This window comes from Chiloscyllium plagiosum, unplaced genomic scaffold, assembly GCF_037043375.1.
Source record: "Chiloscyllium plagiosum isolate Xiang-an unplaced genomic scaffold, Cpla_swu_hap1 HiC_scaffold_9, whole genome shotgun sequence".
Taxonomy (NCBI): domain Eukaryota; kingdom Metazoa; phylum Chordata; class Chondrichthyes; order Orectolobiformes; family Hemiscylliidae; genus Chiloscyllium; species Chiloscyllium plagiosum.
In genome coordinates this window covers 52,524,562-52,549,238 of record NW_028270147.1, presented here as the reverse complement: position 1 = coordinate 52,549,238, position 24,677 = coordinate 52,524,562, and the positions used below count along the sequence as shown (strand labels likewise).

The following is a 24,677-nucleotide window of genomic DNA, read 5'->3' as shown; positions in this document are numbered from 1 at the left end:
CTTCACTATCCATGATAAACCCCCACTTTCATTTGTTCTCATACGATCCCTGAAATGTCTCACTTCATTAACTTCTATTCATACACATATCACTAGTGCACCCCGGCTGCCATACAATTTGCACATTAACCTATTTGAACATAACAGGCAAATGTTCAAAATTGCTTATGATGCTACCACCTAGCCACACCCTATTTTGCTGAAGAAGATCACACACCATGATGCAGGAAATGGCTGCAGAAGGAGGCCGGACCCACCTGCAAACTTTTTCCTCTCTGCAGGAAGACAGGCTGACTGTCATTTCTAGAGGTGGAGTCATGGCCGTGGTAAATTGTAAGACAGGAGGAGATATCATTCACAGTTTTTCAGAGCTTGCTTTACTTTTTATCTTTTGCGACTTTGCATGCCAAACCGAACCTGCTTGAGCAGCCTCTTAACTCTCTGCTAGGGTCTGTTAACTCTGTTGGTCAGATGATGTTGTGCAGAATAAAGACTATGGCGCTGGTTTGATATCTATACTGGCTGTGGTAGTTCATGGGGGATCTGCTTCCTCATTGAACCCATTCTGTGGTGTGATTACCGTCTGCTATGCATTACCAATTATCTCTTCAATGGAGAGAGATGCATTTGGTTCTTGTTTGAACAATCGCTGCTTTCCTTACCATGCTGCTGCGTTTCTTTCATATCAAGTGTTGACAAGTACCCTCCCTAGGATTCTCTTACAAATTTTATAATGAGCATTTTAATGCATCTGATATATCCCCTGAATGCCTTCAGAGGAACCCCGTCCATTGTGGGCAGGTGGCATAACTTCTGCACGGAATGAGCACCCTCTCAGTGCCTACATATTGGCCTCTTTGATAGAGTTCCATTGCGTGTCTTTCAAAATGCATTAAGATTTGTAGCCTGATGTCATGGTGTGTACTGTGAGAAGCGCTCACTGAATTAACCAAACGTTTTTTCAAAGTTGCAGTATTACTCTACATTCAAGTCCTAGAGAGATAAAGAATCAGGCCTGTATTAAGAAACTGTTCTTTTTGTATCAGTCAACACAAGAATGAAGTCTGGTTTGAGAAACATGTAGTTTATATTTTCAAGCTGATTTCCTCTGCTGGATCCCCTGATTTTTCGCAAATTGCAGCATAAAAATCTCGATATTTCTCAGGTGAGTCAGAAAATGTATGAAACAAACTGATAAACTTTACCTGAGAAAACGCAGGATTTTTTTGCATGGATGTAGCCAGGAAAGTATGTTCAAATTGCCGCGAGTTTACTTTCTTCCCATTTACTCCATCACCTTCCTCTTTCCTCAGGAGAATATTTTGCCTCTGCTCAGCATTCCTCCAATGTTATGATGATGATGTGAATGAATTTGAAGTTTTTTTGTACCTTGTATCGACATTTTCAGAATTTTGGAACAGTATTAGCCCTGCCTGAAGCTGCATTGCCTTTTGCCATTAGGACTTTTAATCATACCTGATAAAGTTGGATCTGGTCCCTAGGATAAATCCACAAACTGCACAGTCCATAAATTAAGATCTACTGTGCCACTGATTTGTCTTTCGAGCTCAGTTACATGAAACATTGGAAATGTTAATGTCTCCTTTTTGTGTGTGTGCTGCAGCAGTCTCTGTGGGATGATTTGCAACAAAAAATTGATTTTCTCAACATCCCTAATTTTAAGTTCTGTATGAACACTAACAAACTATCTTTTTAAAAATAGTTAAAGAAAAAAAAAGAAAAATAATGATTTTTTTTAATGTTAGTCAGTAAAATCCTTCCTTATTAATTTGAGGCTTCCTGACGTGAAATGTGCAAATTGCCACAGGAGTACACATAATATTTCTTAAAAAGTATTATTTCCTTTTAATTTCCAAGCAATAGGTATTTTAATTTGGCTTAATTCATGCTATGTAAGTTATGTTAATATTTGAATTGTGTGAAGGTTTCGACAGTTCAGTGATCAAATGGTAACTTGCTGTACCAGAGAGCTCTGAGTTATCGATTAATGCTAGTGATCTCCTCAAGCTGTGAGTTCTTGATCTCAGTCAGTTATCAGTATATAGCAAGGAAAAGAAGAGCAAGAGAAGAAGCTGCATGTTTCTCTCTCGCTCTCGCCGGCTTGCTTGCTCGCTCGCTCTCTCTCACTCTCTATCATTCATTCATATACACACACACACACACACACACACACACACACACACACACACACACACACACACACGATTGAATAAAAGTACCTGTTTACAATCTCTCCCACTTTTTATTCCCATTGAGTTTAATGGAAATAAAGATCAAAAGAGATGCCAGTTTGCTATTAAGTGTTTGAAACAGTCATGTAAAGTCAAGATCCAAACCACAATCTGTAGAACTATTTTATAGAATGGTATTCTTGAGACTTGGATGTGATTTGCTAACTTACCTGAAAATGTACTAGTACTTGGAAAGGCAATCACCCAGAAAATGAACACTACAGATCTGTACTTCACACTCAGTGCTATCATCGGGTGATATGGTGGCTCAGTGGTTAGCATTCCTGCCTCACAGCACCAGGGGATCCAGGTTCGATTCCCTGCTCCAGTTTCCTCTCACATTCCGAAGGTGTGCAGGTTAGGTGGATTGGCAATGCTCAATTGCCCATAGTGTTCAGGGATATGCAGGCTAAGTGGGTTAGCCTTGGGAAATATAGGATAGGGGGATCGGCCTGGGTTGGATACTCTTTGTAGGGTCAGTGTGGACCAGTGGGAATGAATCACCTGTTTCCATACTGCTGGGATTCTGTGATTCTATGAATAGCTTTTAACCAATCATTAATTACATACTTTTTATTTCCCTAGATTGTCTTGTTTCTTTCTTTTGTCCAACTATATAATTGCCTCTTGAAACTGAGTAAATCACTCTTTGATTCTACATTTAAACTCCGATTGTGGATAAAGTGGTTTTTAAAATCTGAAACATATTTCCATTAAAGTTGTTGGTAGATCACAAGTATTAATGCTTTTATGTTCACTTAAACCCTTCACTTGCAAGTAAACATTTAAAGTAAAGGTGTTGATCAGCTCACTATCAGGGCATGCATCAACAGGGATGTGTGGAAGTTTAACTGAACCTAAGAAGTAGAACAGCTAGTGACCACCTGAAGAACATTTGAAACACCTTTTGAGTTCACTTATTTGTCTTGTTAGTCTGATGGCCTCTGGTTTCTCACTATGATGATGTTCAAGCACTTCCACATATGTAACTCTTTCACGTTACTGTCTTGGAACTTTATTCCCAGCCAGGTTTCAGAAGTGTTATACTTCTTCTTAATTCATTCTGGGGATGTGGACTTCCCTGGCTTGGCCAGCATTTATTGCCTGTCCTTAATTTCCCTTATGAATGTTGTGATGAGTTGAATGCAATCCCACAATGTTGTTAGGAAGGGATTTGCGGAACGTTGACCCAATGATGCTGAAGGAATGGCGATGTATTTCCAAGTCAGAATGCTGAGTGGCTTGGAGAGGAACTTGCAGGTGATGAATGCCCTTGTCCTTCGAGATGTTAGTGCTTCTGGGATTGGAATGTGCTATTGAATGAACTTTGGTGAATTTTGGCAATACTTCTTGAAGATAGGACAGCAGCAGCAGTGTGTACTCAGTGATGGAGGGAGTGAATGTGTTTCCAACAAACAGGCTGCTTTATCGTGGATGGTGTCAAGCTTCTGATTGCACCCATCCGGATAAATGGGCAGGTATTCCATCACTGGACAGGAGAATCGACGTTTCGGGCATGAGCCCTTCTTCAGGAATGAGGAAAGTGTGTCCAGCAGGCTAAGATAAAAGGTAGGGAGGAGAGACTTGGGGGAGGGGTGTTGGAAATGCGATAGGTGGAGGGAGGTCAAGGTGAGGGTGATAGGCCGGAGTGGGGTGGGGGCGGAGAGGTCAGGAAGAAGATTGCAGGTTAGGAAGGCGGTGCTGAGTTCGAGGGATTTGACTGAGACAAGGTGGGGGGAGGGGAAATGAGGAAACTGGAGAAATCTGAGTTCATCCCTTGTGGTTGGAGGGTTCCTAGGCGGAAGATGAGGCGCTCTTTCTACAACCGTCATGTTGCTATGGTCTGGCGATGGAGGAGTCCAAGGACCTGCATGTCCTTGGTGGAGTGGGAGGGGGAGTTGAAGTGTTGAGCCACGGGGTGGTTGGGTTGGTTGGTCCGGGTGTCCCAGAGGTGTTCTCTGTAACGTTCCACAAGTAGGCGGCCTGTCTCCCCAATATAGAGGAGGCCACATTGGGTGCAGGTATAATGGTTATGCCACTGAATGTCACAGAGCAATAGCTGGATCATCTCTTGTTGGAGGTGGTCATTGCCTGGGACTTGTGTACATGAATGTGACTTGCTAATTAGCCCAAGCCTGAATATTCAGGTTTTGTTGCATTTGAACATGAACTGTTGCAGTATCTGAGAAGTCATGAATGGCACTGAACATTTTGCAATCATTTACAAACATCCAGAATTCTAACTTTATGATAGAGGGATGGTCTTTGATGAAGTAACTGAAGATGATTGGGTCTAGGTTCCCCTGAGGCGCACCTGTGGTGATGTCCTGGAGCTAAAATGACAGATCTCCAACAGCCATCTTCCTGACTCACATTTGCTAGGGCTCGTTGGTGCCACACTCAGTCACATGTGGCCTTAGTCATGTGGATTGACCATGCTGCATTTTGCAGTGTGTCTAAGATGTGCAGGCTCGGTGGGTTAGCCATGGGAAATGCAGGGGTACAAGGATGCAGTGAGTCTGGGTGGGATATTCTTCGGAGGGTCGGTGTGGACTCAAAGGGTCTAATGGCCTGCTTCCACACTTTAGGGATTCTATGATTAACGTCAAGGGCAGTCACTCTCCTGTCATCTCTAGAATTCAGTTAATTTATCTATGTTTGAACCAAGGCTGTAAAGAGGTCAGGAGCTGAGTGGCTGTGACGGTACTAAAACTGAACACCGGTGAGCAGTTCAGTTTTAAACAAGTGCTGCTTGATGACATTGTTAATGACCTCTTCGATCGCTTTACGATGATCGAGAATAGACTGATAGGGTGGTAACTGGCTGGACTGGATTTGTCCTGCTTTTTGTGTATATGACATGCCTGAGCAATATTCCACATTGCTGGGAAGATGCTAGTGTTATAGCCTTTCGAGAAAAAACATGCTAAATAGAAGAAATCCTTAAAAATGAGAGATTGTTTTGGCAAAAAACATCTCTGATATCACTTGGCTTTGCCATCAGAGAAGAGAGGATCTTCTCCAGAATGGATAAAGGAGACTAATGGCCCTCCTCCCCTGAAAGCCACGATTTACTTATCAGTCCATTCTGGCTTGCTATGACTTTGAGTGGGCCAAGAAACAGATGAGCAAACCTTCTACCCAAAACTGGCTGGAGCTGGTGTACATGGGAAATGCAAGGGTATGAAGATGTGGTGAGTCTGGGTGAGATGCTCTTTGGAGGATCAGTGTGGACTTAAAGGGCCTAATGGGCCTGCTTCCACACTGTAGGGATTCTATTATTGATGTCAAGGGCAATTACTCTCCTGTCTTCTCTAGCATTTAGTTCATTTAGGAACTGCAGATAGGAGTCCACCAGTACTTGGGATCCCAACACACTTTGGAGGTCAGTGACTGCTGCACTTATTCAGTAATCATAGAGGAATCAGAGCAAGTCAATCCAAGAACTGTGTCACTCTCTTGTTAGGGGTCGGGGAAGGTGTATGAGATTTTTCTACTGATCTCGAGTCCATGCTTGACCTTTTTGCACCAGTCCCACTTTAGCAACAACTTCCTACTTGTCACTGTTCACTAGTTAACAAATAGTTTATATAGTGTTGGCAGCTCACTGACCATGAAACTGGTTCAGGCCTCTCTTGCTGGCTCTCCCCTTTCTGTCACTGTCCAGTGTATGCAGAATGAGGATTCGAGCCTGGAACTTAATAACTACTGATTATAAGACTATTTAAATAGGTGCTTCCCAAATGTTCTCTGGTGTGTGCCCAATTTGAGGCTTAAAATTGCCATGGTCCCAGAGCTGTGAGAGCAGGAGGAGTTGAAGGACTAGAGGCGTGAGTGTGGTTGGTGGTTTGGTTGAGGTGGGGAGGAGAGCTTTGGTAGTTGGCAGTATGGGCTGGGGAAGTGGAGGCAGATGCTGAGACTGCAAGACTATTAAGTGAAAAGCACCTACCTTCTCTCTGGATTTGCAGGATTGGAATCTGAACAGGATTTAAAGGGGCCATTGCTGCGTTGTTGCTAACAATTGTAAAATCTCAGCTCATGATCCCACGTGGGGTTATGACCAACACTTTGGGAAAGCCCGAGTTAAGTACTGACAGGCCCACACTTCCTCTCATTATAAGTATTTCTGCTAGTGAATGAAGTAGAAAAGCACTTTGAGTATAGAAGAAGATAGCAATGAGTAATACCACAATTCTACTAATAAAACAGCATTACAGTCAAACCAGTAGCTTAAGCATAAAGGCATCGTAAGTACACCATTACAGTATTAGTCTGGAAATTATTGAGTGGTGTTATTATTCAAGTGTTTAATGTGTGGTGTCCTTTTTTTCCTGTTCTATCTAATAGGCATCATCATACTCATCTAAAACAAATTGGTCAACACCTCTATTAAAACAGCAAAGGGAGGATTGATGCTGGTGTGTTCAGCATTTGAATATTAACATTTTATATTAATGTTTTCAGGCTTTTTTCATAATTATTCTATTGTGGTAGGCAATGATCACGCAAAGCCTCAAGGATTGAATTTCATCCAGAGGATGGGGGACTAATTTAGCTTCAGGATACCATCCATATTAAGTGGTCTGAAGTTCTTGGCAATGATGTTTACAGTTTAATTTTATTGACCTCTGAACTAATTAGTTTGAAGCAATTGTTTTAGAACGGACTTGGGTGCATTTATTGACAACTATTCAGTGAGAATTCTCTGAAAAGAGTGGAGTTTGAAGCTGTCTATTTGAAAATCCAACTTAAACATTTCTTCATAGGTTCCAGTCTTTTAGATTCAAACATGACTGTATAATAAAACATAAAATATGTTGGAGTGACTGGCAATATCCATGGTGAAGGAAACAGAGTTCATGTTTTGAGTCTAATATGACTGTTTAGAGAACTGAAGGTAATGGGAAAATGGGTGTTTTAATGCTGTTGACTGAGGAGGAGGAGGAGGAGGAGGAGGAGGAGGAGTGGGTGGAACAGATGGTGAGGGTACCCAGAACAAAAGATGAAGGGAGTGCTAATGATGGTAAAAGAGAAATGGAGATGTAAAATAGATGTAACAGAAAGATATACAAGGGTCACGATGTGAGTTAAGTTGGGGGGGTGGTGGTGGGTGGGGTGGTTTGGAGTGAAATCAAAATGGAGGATAGAGTTATGCTCTGAAATTGTTGAACTCCATGTTGAGTCCTGAAGGCTATAAAATACCTCAGCAGGAAGTGAAGCTGTTCCTCCAGCTTGCGTTGAGCTTTATTGGTACTTTGCAGCAGGCTGGGATGGATGTTTTACCAGTGACAAGATTTTATTTTTGAAATGGCAATTAACTGGAAAGTCAGGGTCATTTCTGTGGACAGAACAGGGGTATTCTGCAGAGTGCTTTTGCCAGCAAATTGTGGTTTATACTGACATGTCCTGACTCCTGTTGCCTTTTGTTTGGTTGAAACTGTGAAGGTTTGCAACTTAATGAATATAAATTACAGTACAATTTTTCTCAATTCGGCAATATCTCAGAAAACTAGTTTCTTTTCATTAAATACATTGAATCAGCTAGTCTTCTGAAATGATATATTTTGACAAATTGTTGTAACTTGCTAGATTATTAGTGAATAATGTCTGCCTTGAGCTTTGTAACTATTTTGCTGCTCTTAGATCATGGAGATTTCAGGTGTTCATTCAAAAATCACAGCTGTTTCAAGTTTACAATAATGTGGGTATCATCAGTGATTTTTAAATTTTGTTGTAATTGACAAATGCATAGTGATTTACAATTAGCCTAAAATGACACTACTGAAATATCCAACATTTTAAACAAGCGCTGGACCTAAAATATTAGTTCTACACGTTTCTCATGCCGCAGAGAATAGCCGATCTGCTGATATTTTTATTCTGTATTTTAACTCTTCAGTTAATCCCATTTTCACAATATATCAGTTATTCTTAGCTTTTTAGAACAAGCCAGAAGTGTTATTTGGTCATTTAGATGACCAGGTTAATGTGCCACTTGTATAACAGGTGTGCTATTATTATACTACATGCGGTAGACTGAAACAGTTAATACTGAACAATGAGAATAAATTAGCTCCAAGAAGAAATGCACCACTTTGAAAATTGGAATAGAAACAATAAATCTGCTGATATTTCAAAAAATAGATGGAAGCAAGTTAGGATTGTGTAGAAAATAGGATTATGGCATGTGTTCTGAGGCTTGGTTTTCTGCTGATTTAAAAAAAGTAATTGAAAGCATATCTTGATGCAAAGATATTAATTATTAAATAAATAGAGAGAATTTACATTAACATTGGCTCAACAATAACAATGTTACCTTAGTTGGACGGATATGAGGTTCGAATCCAATTCTAGGATCTGACCACACAGTCCACACTTACATCTCTGTGCTTGATGGAGCACTTGTTTCTTGGATGAGATTTCCAAACATGTGCCCTAAATGAACATAAAGTCCCCTTGTTACTGTTTGAAGATTCAAGAAAATTCTCCACATGTCCTGACCAGCATTCATCTATTAACTAATGCCACCAAAAACATTTAACTGGCTATTCTTCACACTTGCCATGAATGAGATTTTGGCTGTTTGTAAATTCGCTACTGAATTTATCAACATCACAGTAGCGATGGCTCTTAAAAATAATTCATTGGACATAGGTTATTTAATTAACAGGACAAGATGTCCACACCTGAACTGCACAACAGATTCATGGAAACAATGTGATGTTGGAGTGTCAGCTCAATGCTGCAGGAGGGGAAGCAAAAGGTGGAATGGGCCTAAGGATTCGGAGGTGGAATAACATTTTTTCAAAGTGTTTTAATATTAAGGGAAAGCCCATTTTAGCCCTTGATTTCTTTTGGATTTGCGTTGTTTGTTGAGTACTAGTAGTTGCAAACTCTGTGACCGCTGATATTAATTTCATCATCTCTTGTGTAGAGATAATGTTCCCTGCCTCCACCCCTGAGAAAAAAATAGCCTCAGAATATAAGGGCAACAAAGTAAAAGTAAATGCCTATATCTGCCTTTCTGTATTTGGATTTCTTGTGGATATAACTGTGACATAAAATTCAGCGAAGGAGACCAAGAGATTGTTTGAATAGGAAAATAGAGAGTAAATGAACATAAAAGAGGACTACAAAGCTTTTATAAGGATGTTTCAAAAAAACAAGTGAAGACAATTGTAGGCCCCTTACAGTCTGAAATTGGAGAATTGATAATAGAGAACAAGGAAATGGCAGAGCAATTAAACAACTATTTAGATTCTGGCTTTACAGAAGAAGAAACAAACAATTTTCCTGAAATGTTCAGAGATCGAGGGTCAATTGGGAAGGAGGAATTAAAAGAAATTAGTACAAGTTTTATAAAAAAGTTCTGCAGAAATTAATGGAAATGAAAGCTGATAAAGGAGGGTGGCCTTGGAGATAATGACTGCATTGATTGTCATTTTTAAAAACAGCTCTTACAGATTGGAGAGTGGCAAATGTAATCCCAGAATTTTAAAAAGTAGGGATGAGGAAAACTGGGAATTACAATGCTAGAGTGTATTGTAATTGAAATGTTCTGGTGAAGAGTCACCAAACTCAAAATACTAACTGTACTTGGAAAATATTAACAGCATTAGAAAAGGTCAGTGTGGATTTCTGGAAGAGAAGTCGTGTTTATCAAGTATACTGGAGTTTTTTTGAGGATATAACAAGTAGAATTGATAAAGGAAGACCAGTAGATGTGGCAGATTTGAATTTTGATACCTCCTGATACATGGGTGCAATTTCTAGGATCTGATTACCACTTTTAGAAACTTATGGACAACACACTGAACGAATAAAATTTTCAATGAAAAACTGTGTGGGTTGAGACTCTGCTGTTTATGTATTCATACATCTAATCACTGTGTTCCTCCTTCCCAGGTCATTATGAATTCCAAAGACAGTTTGGTTTATTTTGTGATGAAAGATGGATGATTGATCAGATTTTGTTATGGAATGGCACTATCATGGGCAGAGTCTGCTTTTCATGTCAGGAAAGACTTAAAGTTAATGAAGTAATGATTGAGATCTCAAATACTAAAAATAGTTTGTTTCAAAACTTGGTGAAAGATGGGATTACAGGTTGACAGATTTTTAACAGTTGATCTACGTTTATTGCATACTGGTTGAAAATAACAGAATTCTGGAGGAATTCTCTTGCTGGAAATGAACATTGTGCATTGAAAAGCTTCTGGTTATTTAAATCTAGCTTATCTCCGATATCAGTTTTTAAAAAGTTTCTTGTACTTCTTTCATTTTTCAAGCATCATTGGTCAAATCCAAAATGCAGCTTTGAGCGAAAGTTTCTTCAACCCTTGCCTCATTTGCATATGAATCTCTATTCAACAGTTAATGTCCGTCTACAGACAGAGTGCTCAATTCTTGTTTTCTGTAAGCCTGTTGTAAAATGTCAGTCTGTCACTTGCAATATAAAAAAGCAAAAATGATGGCATTTGTAAAAATGTTATCACCTCATAAACACAAATTATAAAGACATGAAAGCGATCTCTGCCATGCTTTCAGTGGGAGTTAGTACAGCTGCCTTTTTTAAAAAACACAGTTGTCCAGATTCCCACAGCTCACGACTAATGGACCAGTGTACACAAGCACATTTAATTCAGAGTTCCCCAAATTAACATTTAATTTACATAATATGTGACACCCTGTACAGCATAGACTTGCCCTCTGCAACGTGCTCTGGAAACTTCAGTAATTAACTTCAAACTGGTCCTTCATGTATTTACAAATAAAATTGAGGCACAGTTAACATATATTCTTCTAATTAATAAAGTATGTTACTAAGACCACAAGCTGCCATTTACCAAAGTTAAATTGTTGGATATAAACTTCATTCATCATATGTGTAAATACTGAAGAATGTAAACATGGTTTTGTACAAGTATTATTATACAGCAATCAACTGTGCTGGATTTTGGATCATAGATCCAAAGTTGTAGCAATTTTGTTAAAGCAGCATTGAATAGCTGTTATATTTGGAAACTCGTTAGTATGCCGCACTGGATTTGATTTATTACCTTGAAACACATTAAGCTAGGAATCAACACCTCTCTCTCTCCATCAGCCCCCATCTGATCTCTACCCTTCACTCCCAGCAATTACAAGTTTTGGAACAGGAATGGTCCATGGGGAGATAGGGGGAGGTATCTGAGACTTGGCGCTCAGCCTCTGCATTGTAGAGGTCAGTACGCCAGACGACAACAGCATCACCCTTTATCAGCTGGCTTAATCACAAAGTTAGGGTTGGATCCGAGCTCATGGAGTGCAGTCTGGAGGGAAGGTAGATTGGAATGGGTGAAGGGTCAGAGAAATTGAAGCAACTAATATCGCGTCGACAGTTCTCTGTGAACAGGTTGAGTGCAAGTAGAAGTCCAGAGGGAGGGGTCCAGGTGGAGGGAGTGTGTTGGAGATAGGCGAAGGGATCTGAGGACTCTTGCTTAAAGAAATGGGCGCGGAGGGAAAGACGATGGAAGAAGAGTTCGATGTTACATCGTGCCCGAGACCTTTGCTGAGTACAAAACATTCAGCATTGAAGCGCAGAAGGGTTCTGAGGAAGGGTCACCAGACCCAAACAGTTAATTCTGATTTCTGTCCGCAGATGCTGCCAGACCTGCTGAGGTTTTCCAGCAATTTCCGTTTTTGTTTCCAATCACATGCTTTCTGTGATTTACTAAGCCTACCAGACAGCAACATTTGAGAAACTGACCCTTCTGTCAATTTTGTGAAGTTGCTTCTTCAGGAAGAAGGAGAACTGACAAGAAAGTTGCCATCTGCTTCTATAACAAACCTGGATGGACAGCAATCCCAGCACAGGTCACAATGTGTGAAGCTGCACAGGATGACACACAGGCTGGAGGCAAAAAAACTTCCAAGTATTATGTAAAGTCTCTTGGAAACAAAACACACTAAGTGTCCACCAGAGACTTTGGAAGAGAGCTTATCTTTATTGAATTATATAGGTTGGAATCTAAATCAAGGCCATTGATGAGATCTCCCAGAACATAGACAATGTAAGGCTAAGGAAGACATTCAAATAACTAGTGTGGTTGATGATGGATCATGATCTTAATGGTTAATTTTTGTGTTGGGTGTCCAGGTGAACTTTGTTTAATTTCAGTAGAATTTCAAAGGCTCTAACTTACCTTGGAGTGGAAATCGTCTGTGGATAGTGGACCAAACCTCCTCAAGCTTGGCAGGATTTGCCCAGACTATTTTAACTCTTACATCTCAGTTCATGTCTTCTGGCTGGTGCCTATGCAAATCACATGGATGCTAGCAGCTACTCACTGGTCAGAAATGTATCTGATGAATTGGATTTACCCTGTACAGCTTCAAATCCTCATCTCATTCTTCATTTGGCAGGAAAGCCACGTCAGCAGCTTCTCTCTGGCTATTGGGGTAAAATAGCCATCATGCCTCAATGATAAAAGACTCTTCCATCTTCTTTGAGACCAATTTAAAACAAAGAATAATGGGAATTGAACAGATTAAAGTAAGTAAGTTTCAGGTGGGTAGGACTGAAATTTCTCCTGGGGAACCTCTAATCCGGATTCTAATCAGCAATGTGGTTGACTCTTAACTGCCTTCTGGGATGGTCAGTAAATGCTGGCCAAGCCAGACATGCCCTCATTCTGTGAATGAATTTTTAAAATAAATTAAAGGGATCAGTGTGAATTGTGCACTGGGCATGGGAAATGAGAGTTGGGATTGTTTTTTATTCAGAATCTGGGATGGACACGGTCACAGATTGGAACTTTGACCTTTTCGACTTGAGATAGATTTCCCGTCCGATTAAGGATGGTAGTAGCCCCTTGATGCTGAAGGGCCAGTGGAAGGCCACCCAACTTTGAAAAAGCTGCAAGCTGCAATGTATGTTCAGTAACTAAGAGGCTGCTTCAGTGTGATGGTGCCATCTTATCAATGTTTTGAAAACTGTAATTAAAAATGAAGAAAAAAGTAGCCGGGCCACCATTGAGGCACACATAACTCAAAAGCTACTTCGTTGGCTGCATCTCCAAGCAGTCTTGGAGGCATAACCTGGAGCACTGGCACCCTACCATGCTGCTAGTTCCTCCCCTCAAGACAGTTTTCCTGTCATGTCTTGAAACTAGAAGATGCCTGAAAATTTTCATTCATCCTCTCCTTAATAAGCCTTGTATGAGCAGGCAGTCTTGCCCATTCCAAACTTGCTTTGCTGAAAATGGGTGACACTGGGGAAGGGATCAGGAGACTGCATGCCAGCTGGTGCTGGTATTTTCAGGCCCATCTGTCTTCGTTCCTGACCATGGTAAGAAGAGAAAATCTCGCTCAAAAAGTCAGCCTGGAAATATCTTGGAACGCACACTGAATTTTAACTATGTTAATTTTTATTTAAATTGTGCATGTGCATGGATTGTAGTAGAGAAAGAAATCCATAATTTACAGTCAAGTAATTGCTTTTGAAATAAGGCCACCGTTGTTATGTCAGCAAGCGCAGTAGACAACATGGACATAGCGAGGCCTCAAAAAGAGTAGACGCGATGTATTTGCAACGAGTCTGTTTTTGAGAGAAAGTTGACCATGCTACAGGGAAAACACTCCTCTTCTCAATGCCATGCGGTATTTTATGCCCACCTGAGTAGATAGTCCATTTGAAATAAAATATTCCCAATGATTCAGTGATTCTATACAACAAATACTGCTTTGCCTTCATATGGAGTGACAAATACCCAAAATTGAAGTGATTAGACTCCACATGAATGGGAAAAAAAAATCCTATTGTGCTGCTAGTTATCATGCATTCTATTAAGTTCTGACTCTTTAATGGATAATTTAAATTACTTTATGATTTTGGTTATCTTGCTTTCTGTACCCATGGTAGTTTATTAGAACAAAGGAGACAGTTTTGCTTTTACATTCTTACACTTGAATAGGAAATGTTAGGAACAGGAAAAGGAAATGCTGTTCCTCAAACGTAAGGTGATAGAATTTAGAACATTAAAGTGTGAGATTCTTGCTCAAATTGAATTTGGAATTCTTATGTTTGATTCTTATATTTGGAATTTTTATGTTTCAGTGTGAAAAAATTAAAGTAAAAACTGCTAGAATATTTAAATGATGGTGGCGCAGGCTGGGAGAAGTACATAAAGCTCCTTGAAATACTAGATTTGCCGGACTTTATTAGTAACGTAGAAGCACAAGTGATGCACACAAATTTTTAAAATGTTGTTTAACAAAAAAAGAAAGTTGGTTATGCAAACTGAGGGCAAAGAAAATGTAAACATTAATTATTCACTCCACTTTGATAATAGCCTTCGGTTATTGCCTATAATTTTTGTTTTGTTTTTTTTAATGAAGGAAAGACATAATTATCTTTAATTTGTTTCTTTTCATAGGAAGTTGCTGTTTGTGTTTTAGTTGGAATAACTTTGACAAAAAAAAGCACAATTACTGTCCAACCTCTACTCTTAATGATTTGTACATATATCTTTGGAAACATGCCAACGTACTACTGATCTCATTGCCAAAAATAAAGTTTTTTTGGAAACTAATTTTTCTGCAGTGCCACGAAGAATAATTCTATCAGCATTGTAGATGATTTAACCTATGCTGCTCTGACTTAGCCGGTCCTCAGCTGTTGAAGCTAGTTTATACTAGCTAGTGCCTTCAATGATGTGGTGTATATAAGTTAACTGGGGCTGAGAAAGCAAAGATTGGAGGCATTTTGCCTGCAATTTATATGGTTATAAATTGCAGGCAAAATGTCACAGAATTATTTAAATATAACCACATACTTCAATTTAAAGGACACAATTCATTCTGTGTAAAGTTACAACTTTGGCAAATAACTGAAGTGGCAATATTTATCTCTCAAGTCAGTGATTGTGTTTTAAATGGAGGATGTGGTGAGTTCTGCAAGATGAGTAGCATTTCATGTAGCATGTACTTTGCTTTGCGGCTACAATTCCTTTTAATACAAGAATATATCTGCCAAGTGTTAAAAAGCTGTTGATTATTCTTTTCTCCCCACTGTTTTTTTCACTCAAAAATGGAGAAAATACTCAAAGACTTTCTCCTGTTTTCTTAATTTTATAGGGGCAGTCCTCTCCTACTTCCCAACTCAAACCAAAGTGGTGTTGGAATGGAAGGGCAAGATGAACAATTTATCACGTCTACTGGTCTATTTGCACATAGAGACAAAAATGAAAGTTTACCCCCCCCAAATGGGTTGTGTTTATTTTGTGTTTAATGGTTTGCAACAAGGAAAGTAACAGTAGAATTATTGATAATAGCCTTTTAAAATTATTACTGCTTTCATAAAAGTTGCATAAATCATTCTAAGGGACAGCTAAGTAGTGTAAATCCATTAAATGTAATCAAGTATCCATGACCCATAATTAATATTACTTTCTAGCCATCATCTCATTAATATTATGATGTCACATCTTGAAGGCATTCTTAATTATTAGATCAATTTGCTTTAGACAGTAATGATTAGGAAAATATACAGGTGAACTTCATCAAATTATTATGCAATATCTTGTCACCATTATTAAAGGTACATATTTTGATACTGCTGGGTAAATGGATTCATTAGCTTTGGATTCCAATCTGAGAGGGTTTGAGAAGGTTGGAATCAGGTTGACTTCACAGTGCAGGAGATCAGGTCTGTGTTTATCTTTGTACCAGATTATGCCAAAGTTTATGTTCTGAATATAAATAATATATAAGGATATACACTCTAGAATTGAAAATTAGACTTTTATGTTGCAAATAAATTCGCTTAGCTTCAGTGCATACAATGAAGATGTGTTGGGTGCAAAAGTTGAGCAGTTGACCAATCCAGTCAACTTGGTGATAGTTCATTTCCACACATGTAACCTCATTGAAGGGGGAAATAAAAGTAAATTAGCATTGTCAGTAAATAAAGTTCGTAGTGTAGTAGAGTGTAGATGTTGCATGTAACAAGTTTACACATTGCCCACCGTATTGACTAAGTCAAGTATAACTGGGACTTTTCTGAACTAACAATAGATTTTTCATAGTTTATTGAAGTGATTTCTTTTAAACAGTGGAAATGAATTAGTAATAGTTCCAATGAAACAAAACCATTCAATCGTTAAATGAACTAATGGCAGAAAAAATCTGACATAACTCAGATCTGTGGGCAGTGACATTCTTTTGTGATGAAATTCGAGAGAAAGCTCAATTGAAGGATTCTTCTCAATATTGTGTTGACTCACTGAGCTCTCCAACAATACCTCAGTTTACAAAAGCAATGACTTTGTAATCTGCTCCAATAAACACTAATTTTGGGATACATAGCTTTCATCATGTGGTTTGGGCTTTGGTTGAGTTGGTTTAGTTAAGAATATGTTATGTAATTTTCCCCTGTCTGTTTTGGCCTTGTATACTTCTAAAGAGAAGAAATTTTTAATGCCAAATTTTAAGTAATTTGATACTGCAATGAGAAGAAGTTTTTTTTCTGCAATTTTTCAGGGTGTGTCCCTAATTTTCCTTTAGCCTGCTGATGATCTTTTATACTTAGAATTTAAGAGTTACATTGTGTACTTGCTTGACGATTAAAATGGCAAAGAACGAAACTTTTTTTAATCATCACGCATTCACAAATTAAAAAGAATATAGTTTACGTTTCCACGGAAAAACATGATGTGTTCTGCTCAATAAATAATTAGTTGGATTAAATACTCTGATGAACCTATTCAGAATCTTTTATATTCTGTTTTAGTAGAATTCATTGTGATTCTTTTTTATTCAAGCAAAGAAGCCCATTGTAGCATTTTAATCAGTTCTCGTGCTGAGAGGTTGAGATTTTGTTTTACCTTTGTAAATATCTGTACTTTCTTTACTGTCATCTAAGTTAAAATACTTGACTTAGAAGCTTATTTTGTTCCACCTCCAGCTACATAAAATGCACTGCTTAGATGTTGATCCACAAGTACTCATGACCAAGGAGGGCATTTTAAATATTTTTTTAAAAGCTTTTCTGGAGATGGTTTTCTAAAGAAGTTCATTTCACTGTTGTATATTTATTCCACGTCTTCATGATTGAACCCTGCAAATGTTCAGGAACAAACAGGGCTGGTAGAATGAAATGGTTGCATTCACCAACCTTTCAGAGATTTACAGGGTGCCTAATCTTTGTTCTTTAAAGAATTTTTAAAATATATTATAAAGCTTCAATTTCAAATAAAGTATTTATGTGTCTGGGTTTTTTGATAAGCTATCTGCTTCTAGAATGCTGCTCACAAAATAAAATCCATCTTTACCAGGGTGTGGGTATTAGCTCTTGGCAATGTAACATTATATCTTTGCTATAAGAAAGAAAAGTGGGAATGAATTTTGGTCCAGTGTAAAATGAATGCCCTGCTATTTTAAAACAAATTGGGAATTAGTACAGTTCAGCCAACTAGTGCTCACATGCAGTTTAAAGAACAAATGGGAGTAACTGGTTTTAATATATCAGAAATTTACAGATTCTGATGAGGCGACTTTAACACTGGTAAATGAGCAACATTTTGATTTTGCTCTTAACTTGCATTTAGTTTCAGATTTGAAGAAATTTACCACCACCATCTTTTTGTAAGAGTATCCTTTATCACAGGTATTCATACCAGTTTATCTTTCAATGTTTTCTTTTTGCACCTAACTCAGTTGCCTCATTCTGTTTGAGCCTAGTTTTAGTCTGCCTTAGCAGCAGGTGGAAATCCACAGAACACAACTCATGTTAGTCTTTACACTGATAGGCAAGAAAGATAATGAAGACAATACGTATTAAGACTAAAGAGAATTTTATAAAATATAAACTAGCCATACACTGTCAGAAAATATAAAGTGGGCTTTGTTCTCCTGTCTGTGTTGCGTGTCAAAGTACATGCCAAATTTTTGCGCATGTTGTTAAAATCCCACTTCATCTCAATAAAATGCTGTGGAAGGAGGGTGGGATGAAGAGATTGCATTTTCTTAAAGATTAAAAAAAAGATTCTAATTTATATTCATAGCATACCTTGCTGCTTGGTAAATATTCGTAGTTTTCATTTGCTGTTTATATAGACATTTTGACAAAGTGACATGTTCTAAACTTTCAAACGAAAATGCACTCTTTTTAAAAAAAAAGTCTTTTACTGCCAAAACCATTGTGTTGAAGTGTAGCTAATTTTGATTTTAAGGTGGATTTAAACAGAAACATATGATTAGTAATAATTTAACAACCGCACTTTTTTCTTACTTTTTCTATCCGTTTTTGTTTAAAAATAAAAATGTAAAGCTGTAATTATTGAAATAAATTGGAAAATGAACTTGTTACTTGAAATATTCTGTTACTTGTACTTACTGCTGTTTATTTAATGTAACGCAATTACAGGCATTGCATAAAATCCAGTGTCTTTAATGGCCAAACTAAATCAGCACGATACTGGTTTGGACTCTGAGCAGTGGGTTTATTCTGCAACTAAATAAGTATGGGTTGGCATATTGAGTATGTGGCCTGTGTTCGTGTCCTGGAGCGCACAATAATCTAAAATGTCAGAACACAACTTTTTCAGGCAGAGAAAATACTACCTTGAGCTGATTACTGTTGTAGATATGGAAGAGGGAACTTGTGTTTTCTTTCAGGAGGAAAAGTTGATATAAAATCACCTCAGGAGCTTTGTAATTGCGAAATTAAATAAGTGGAGGAAAGCCCTTTACAAACAGGAAGATTGAGTAAAGAGAAAAAATAAAACTACTGATGCGATCTCGCATGAAAAACCAATATGTTTGGAATAGTTCTTTCCTTATGTCTCACCACCCCCCTGCTCCAAAAAAATTCATTCAGTGTTATATATAATGTTATTACAGGACTAATGCTGCATGCTTTCTGACCAGTTTGTATTACAAGGTGCCTCTGTCTTATTAACCATTTATAATTTCAGTTTGGCCACTCAGGAAGAGTTGCTCTTCTGTTGTTTTTATAATAAAATTTATTTTCCTAATTTCATGCAACTCCCATCTACTTAGGAGAAAGAACTTTTTATTTTATTAACCAGGCTTCTGTTAGCACCAGGTGGTATTTATTTTGAGTTAATTTTATTTGGGCTAACATTCCTTATTGGCTTATTGCAATTTTATCCTCCAGTTTTCTTATTTAAATTCTTTAAAATATGTTTTTATTTTCCTAAAATGTTTAATTATTAAATCATTTTGCACTATTTTCCCTGAAAAGATTAAGGAAGAAGGTTCTGGGTTCAATGGACAGGATCTGAGAGTTATTTGATTGTCACAATGTTAGACATAATCCATCTAATTTGAAGTTGAGGTATTATACATTGTCCAAACCTTTTGCATTTATGAGTAATTTCCACAAAATTCTCCATTATTTGTTAATTATTGGCCTACATTTTTGTTAACAAAAATGGAAGCTATGATAAAGTTTGAAGCCAAAAAGAACCTCAATTTGTCATGAAGGAGAATTGATGCTCCTATTTTCTTTCTGGAACACATTTTCAGATTTTATCATAGCAGCCTGAAATGGTTACAGTTAAGTTATTTTATCAATTTGTGGCAATAATGAGTTGTTAATTTCCCTATTGAGTGAATTGATCACCTTGATAGAAAAGCTAGTTTGTTTTCTTTCCGCGAACTAACTTGTAGGTATTTACTATTCATAATGCTTCGTTCAGGCTTGTGGAAGGTTTTAGATATTTTCAAGCATTTTCTGGTTGTGCTTTTAAGAGATTTGTTTCAAATCAGAAAACAGCAGACAAAGCTTTAGCCAAATTCACATTTTAGTAATTTAATGGTGGATTATAATTTGTTTAAATAAATATTACTGCACAAATAGAATGACAAGCCAGGCAATCCATGAATTTCTGTGTACATTTGTACAAACTGATTTAAATATTAAGTAGGTACAGTGACTTGTTTGTGGAATGCTGTTTAGTTTTGTAGAAAAATAAATAATTTAAAGATATTAAAATTAGCAATGATCTAGTGTGGAATAGCAAAGACTTTATTTATGTTGTTTCAAAGTATTCAAGATTACTTACAAGAAAAAGGGACCAAATCTGAGCACAGTTAGTCGAAAGCAAGAGTTTGAGGTGGCTCCACAAGGCAACTTAAAATGAATTTGATATTACTTGTGGATGAATTGTGCATATTTTGTTTGTAGAGGTGGCTTTGTTAATCACTGTTCCCATTAATATAGGTCTGTGGTTTTTAAATTTTTTTTGCAAATAAAGCCTGTATTATTCAAACAAACACGAGTTTCCTTGCATTGCCAGTTATTTATTTTATACAAATATTTATCAAAATATTTGAATATTCAAAAAGTATTAATAGCATTTAATGACCTGATTTATTTTGAGCCAGTTCAGAGATTGCAGTACAATGACTTCTAAAAATCAGCTCTTTGCTTATGTAATCTCTCCAGTTGTTTTATTTACGTATGTTTACACAACATTAATCTCCTTATAAGTGTTTTTTTTATTGACAATGATCCCTTTTTGCTGAATTGAAGCTAAGGTAGCTTGATATACTTGCTTTCTTGCATTTATTTTAAAATCAGTGGTAAAAACTGAATAGACTCTGTATTTGAATTGATGCATGCAGTTTTATTGTTCACTCATTGCACGAGCTGCTTCTATCAGCTTCGAGCTGCATTGTTAGCACATTATATCCAAAAGTAATAACTTGGATAATTACTGTATGCAATTATTAAGACTTTTAGATTTTTGATCTATAGAATTCAGCATTTTTATTGTAGAAAATTAATGAGCAGTTTATTCAAAATCTTCACAATTATAAAACCAACGAGTACAGTGTCAGCGAATTTCTTTTTGACAATTTATTTTGCTCACACTATCTTCCATTTTGTTTTATTCCTTTGTTTTTGCTTCTTTTCAGAAGATTATATTGCTCCATTATCTTTCAGTTTGATAATGGATCTTTTATTTAAAGTTATGTTGTTTTGTATCATCAATTTTAAAAAAATCTTGTATAAACCATGCTACTTCATAGTTGGTCAAAACAGCTTCCCATTACTATATTCTACCGCTTGAGCAGAAGAAAGAACAGACCTCAGTCATAACCAAACTATGCAAGAGAATGAAAATGAGCATTAGGAAAATATTTTGTAATAATTTTTATTTTTAAAATGTGCGAGTTACACATTGCATTTCTTCAGTTTGAGATCTTGATCTGATATGTAGTTATAAATCAGCCATAATTGGGATCATTAGTATGTTAGGATTTGAAGGCATAACATCTTGAAATAAGATTCTTTCCTGTTGTTTACCAGCCTACTATAATAATTTTTTCTTGCTATCATTTGGATATAGTGTAAGTGTATTGCAGACTAACTATGTATTTAAAGTTTGAAGTGTACATAAATAACAAAGGAGGTTATCTTGTTAGTTTTGACTAGAGATTTTGTTCTTGTGTGTTTGTAACTATTTTTCCACTGAAGAATATAAGGAAATAGAATAATTTATTGAAAGAAAAATAGCTGGTGTTTACATCTCAATGCTAATATGAGCGCATGTTAGAAATCTTGTATAAACAACTGGTCTATATAGTGTACTCAGCCGTCTCATCCAGAGCTTTACTTTCGTCTTGTAATTTGCAATCATCAAAGTCGAAATACTGTAATACTATTTTGTGGATGGGGATGGGTTTTCATTCAGAAATATTTTAATTTTCCAAATTTGCAATCTGTATAATTTCATCCTGAATATCATTATTGCCATGTCACTGCCAGAAAAATATGGGGGAGACATCTGTGCATTACACTGGAACAGTCCATGTAGCCTGAATACTACTGAAACACTCTTCACATTCCACAATCCTTTTTATTGTTATTCATTTCCTGTGAATGCTGTCCCTACAATAACTTTAGACTTAAACTTTGCAAGCACCTTATCCACTCCTGTAGATTTTACTGTGAGTAGGATTTATACCAAAACACACTTTGATTATGCCTCATAGTCTTTAACTTTATCGAAAAAGAAATCAGCTGGGCATATGTATTTTTGTCTTGTGATATGAACAAAAGTAATAAAATCAGTCAGCAGAAAACATTCAGACCACATCATGTTCAGTGGGCTCAGTAATTTTATATGGGGAACCAGATCATGTTTGAGAGTGCGGGTCTAATTATGACTCTTATTGTGTGGGTTTTGAAGAGGTTAAAAGATCATCCTGCAAGTTTTGCAGGCTTGCCGGTGCTATGGATCAAATACAGTCCAACAATTTAAATGAAAAAGAACAAGTTTATGTTAAATTCAAAAGTAATTTGACTTATCGTTCTCAGACAATGCAGCAAAAATGGAGTGCTGAAATTTGCAGTGCCCATTTAGTTGAAATACTAACAAGCTGCTTCAAGATGTTGCTGATTTTGCCTTTTTGGAAGTGCTATAACTGTGCATGTTGCAATGACTTTGATTGTACCTCTTTGGAAATTGTATTGGATGAAAGCCTACAATATACCATATTGCTCAGAGATTCTTCCAGTTTTCCAGCCTCAATTTAAAAGGGCTGTCTGCATTGTTCTGGCAAAGCAGGTTTAAGAAGCTATCCTACAAAGTTGCATTTAAGCCACAAAAGTCATAGTCTTGCAAAGACACAGATACATATGCGCTCTCTCTCTCTCTCTCTCTCTCATATATATATATATATATATATATATATATATACACACACCACTCCAACATCACATCTGATACTTAATCTATCATCTTTGTTTTCCCAAACATCATGCAAGCTGTTCTTGATGATGTTGGCATGAGTATGAAACTGATGGTCCATCTGGAGAGTGTGAATATGGGCCAGGAAGAAAGAGAGATGAAGAGGGTGTGTGTGGAAGGACAGATAACAGTCAGCTGTCGGAAGACCCTGCGGTACTGTTACAGTATCACTGCCAACATGATATTTGATGTTGCAAACTTATGCTTCATTAAAAATGGAGACTTATTAGTTGCGTTTAAATTAAGAAAAAATGTCCATCGTGGTTTGGGGCTTATTTCTATTATTGACTTAATACCAAAATCTTGGGTAGTGAGCTGAATGGAAATAAAGAGTTCCGTTGTAAAGTAAAATGCATATATACTGTATCATTTACTTGGACTGTCAAAAACACCAATTTAGAGTTTTGAATGAGAAATGAAAAGCCATATATTCCAAATTATCAAATTAATTATTTCAGCAAAAAGGCACATGTGTCTGCTGTGAAAATGAGACACAGGTTCAACATATACACATTTAAGGAAAAAATTGTATTGTTGCAACCTTTTTTTTAAAAAGCTATATTTCAAAATTGTGTCCGCTACACTAATTTGTATATGTCATGTTAACATTTGATAGCGTTTAGTTTTTCTCTTTAGCTCCAACTTTGCCAAACGTACTTTTGCCAAATATATTTGTAAAGTTATTTAACAATAAAGCTTCCTAGCTCTTGGGTGGGGGGTGCGATAGAATCATACTATGGAATTAAAACAATATCTGTTGAAACTAAATTTTATTAAGTAGAGTATTTTGATTAGGGAAAGCCTGCATTTTAACTCCATTGCTTTGTCCACGTTCTGAAAAAGAATTGTTAATCAATGGTACTCACATGTAAACTGCAGGTTTTTTGCAGCTGATTTGAAATAGAAGGACATGGGTCTGGTTGTTATTCATAAACAAGCTGTGCCGAATAGTCTGTTTATATTTTATTCCTGGGATTGATGAATTGTTCCTTAACTCTTTTCATCCTGCTTTGGCCTGCAACTGCACCAAAACCCTGATCCTTTTCATGCCATCTGGGAACCTAGCCAATCTCTGTTTGTCTTCAGAGAAACCATTGATACTTGCTAATGTGTCTTCCAAGACACGTTAGCAGGTTTAGTAAATGGAGGTATATGCATGCACATTACTGTGCCTACCCTTTCAAAGTTTTAAAGTTCAATTAAAAATTAAAAGGGGAAGATTTCATTGGGAATTTCTGTACTGCAGCTAATCTAATGTGCAGCATGAACTCACCCTGTTGAGAAGCACTGATGATTGGTCAATTAAAATGTTATGCAGAACTGTCCCATCAACTCGGACGGCACCAGTTTTTTTTTCTATGGTGGCCCTTTAAGTAAACTTAAAATGAAGCGTTCCAATCCAGCAAGGATGGAGTGACTTCATGCTCATCTTCAGCTTATTGGAAAGTAAGTGTCATTATGACTGAAAACTTTATCTAAATTACACTTGCCACCAGTACCTGTTTTTGGAATGAATTATTTTCACATCTTGCATTTGATCTTAACAGTGGGTTGTGGCATCTCAGCAATAAGCTTTAACCCAAGCATTTCATATCACTGAATGTTGTGTCCTATCACTGCGGTACTCATTTATGCTGGGGAATGCCACCATTAGGGAACACAC

General features: G+C 37.2%; 1 protein-coding gene and 1 long non-coding RNA gene across 13 annotated transcripts in view; one reads left to right on the top strand and one right to left on the bottom strand.

Annotated features, from left to right (window-relative positions):
* Positions 1-23,975, bottom strand: part of LOC148149144 (uncharacterized) — a 48,288-nt gene extending 24,313 nt beyond the window's left edge. The window contains exons 1-2 of the long non-coding RNA XR_015758157.1: positions 23,881-23,975; positions 8,569-8,687 (exon numbers count right to left, since the gene is read on the bottom strand). This is a non-coding gene — a long non-coding RNA (uncharacterized LOC148149144). The remainder of the gene's footprint in view (positions 1-8,568; positions 8,688-23,880) is intronic.
* Positions 1-24,677, top strand: part of nfia (nuclear factor I/A) — a 732,109-nt gene that overhangs the window by 283,573 nt on the left and 423,859 nt on the right. The window lies entirely within an intron of this gene.